At 53.8% G+C, this 2,094-nt stretch overlaps 1 non-coding gene across 1 annotated transcript; it reads right to left on the reverse strand.

The window, feature by feature from the left end:
• Window positions 1-1,728: 1,728 nt before the first annotated feature.
• On the reverse strand, window positions 1,729-1,810 carry trnas-gcu (transfer RNA serine (anticodon GCU)). Its single transcript has one exon. It is a non-coding gene; the product is annotated as a tRNA-Ser (tRNA).
• Window positions 1,811-2,094: the final 284 nt, after the last annotated feature.

Genomic DNA, 2,094 nt, shown 5'->3' on the forward strand with positions numbered 1-2,094 from the left:
AGACCTGTCTCAATTCTACCGACACGCCTTCCATTGAGGAAGCAGAGCCTGAGGACTCCGTGGTGGACTCATCTATCTCAGGGGCTGAAGTAACCGAGGTGGTTAACAAGCTCCTCGGTGGCAAGGCCCCGGGGGTGGATGAGATCCGCCCGGAGTTCCTTAGGGCTCTGGATATTGTGGGGCTGTCATGGTTGCCACGCCTCTACAACATTGCGTGGACATCGGGGACAGTGCCTCTGGATTGGCAGACCGAGGTGGTGGTCCCCCTTTTTAAGAAGGGGGACCGGAGGGTGTGTTCCAATTATAGAGGAATCACACTCCTCAGCCTCCCTGGTAAGGTCTACTCAGGGGTACAGGAGAGGAGGGTCCGTCGGGAGGTTGAATCTCAGATCCAAGAGGAGCAGTGTGGTTTTCGTCCTGGCCGTGGAACAGTGGACCAGCTCTACACTCTCTACTGCGTCCTTGAGGGTGCATGGGAGTTCGTCCAACCAGTCTACATGTGTTTTGTGGACTTGGAGAAGGCGTTCGACCGTGTCCCACGGGGAGTTCTGTGGAGCGTGCTCCGGGAGTACGGGGTACCGAGCCCCTTGATACGGGCAGTTGGGTCCCTGTACCACCGATGTCAGAGTTTGGTCCGCATTGCTGGCAATAAGTCGGATTCGTTTCCAGTGAGGGATGGACTCCGCCAATGCTGCCCTTAGTCGCCGATTCTGTTCATAACTTTTATGGACAGAATTTCTAGGCGCAGTCGAGGTGATGAGGGGATCCGGTTTGGTGACCACAGTATTTCATCTCTGCTTTTCGCAGATGATGTGGTACTGTTGGCTTCCTCAGGCCGTTATCTCCACCTCTCACTGGAGCGGTTCGCAGCCGAGTGTGAAGCGGTTGGGATGAAGATGAGCACCTCTGAATCTGAGACCATGGTTCTCAGGCGGAAAAGGGTGGAGTGCCCTCTCCAGGTCGGGGAGGAGATCCTGCCGGAAGTGGAGGAGTTTAAGTATCTTGGGGTCTTGTTTACGAGTGAGGGGAGGACGGAGCGAGAGATCGACAGGCGGATCGGTGCAGCCTCCGCTGTGATGCGGACGCTGTATCGGTCTGTCGTGGTGAAGAGTGAGCTGAGCCAAAAGGCGAAGCTCTCGATTTCCCGGTCGATCTACGTTCCGACCCTCACCTATGGTCACGAGCTGTGGGTCGCGACCGAAAGAACAAGATCTCGGGTACAAGCGGCCGAAATGAGTTTCCTCCGCAGGGTGTCTGGGCTCTCCCTTAGAGATAGGGTGAGAAGTTCGAACATCCTGGAGGGACTAAGTGTCGAGCCGCTGTTCCTCCACGTAGAGAGGAGCCAGATGAGGTGGCTCGGGCATCTCTTTAGGATGCCTCCTGGACGCCTCCCTGGGGAGGTGTTCCGGGCATGTCCCACCGGCAGGAGGCCCAGAGGACGACCCAGGACACGCTGGAGAGACTACGTCTCCCAGCTGGCCTGGGAACGCCTCGGCATCCCTCCGGCACAGCTGAAAGATGTGGCTGGGGAGCGGGAAGTCTGGGCTTCCCTGCTGAAGCTGATGCCTCTGCGACCCGACCCCGGATAAGCGGAGGATATTGAATGGATGGGTGGATGATTTAATTGGCTTTAGACAATTAAAAATCCCAGAGATACCTTAACATATCCTAAACAACAGGGTGAAACAACCTTCCCACAATATAACCAACTAAGAAAATGCAGCGATTCGATGAGGATGGGATTCGAACCCATGGGTGTAGAACACAATGGATTAGCAGTCCATCACCTTAACCACTCGGCCACCTCATCAGTGCTTGGGGTTTTCCAAAGGACTGAAAAGTGTCTCTAAATTCAGAAGGCTTAGTAACCAAGATGAAGTTGGATATTTTTGTAAGTGTAGAAAGGTAGTATTGGGTTAAACTCTGTTTACTTGGACCAGGACTGTGTTTAGACTTTGGTTCCCCATTCAATTTAAAGACTGATTCTAATTTCTCAAAACCTTGCATGTTTCAAGAGAACCCTCCACATCCCCTGAGGGACGGGTTTGATTGAACACATGGACTGAAAAGTAGCTCCCAGTCCAGATGGTGGCT

The sequence above is a fragment of the Idiotropiscis lumnitzeri genome, chromosome 9, assembly GCF_059441095.1.
Source record: "Idiotropiscis lumnitzeri isolate Australia: NSW breed Sydney's pygmy pipehorse chromosome 9, RoL_Ilum_1.0, whole genome shotgun sequence".
In the NCBI taxonomy this organism is placed as follows: domain Eukaryota; kingdom Metazoa; phylum Chordata; class Actinopteri; order Syngnathiformes; family Syngnathidae; genus Idiotropiscis; species Idiotropiscis lumnitzeri.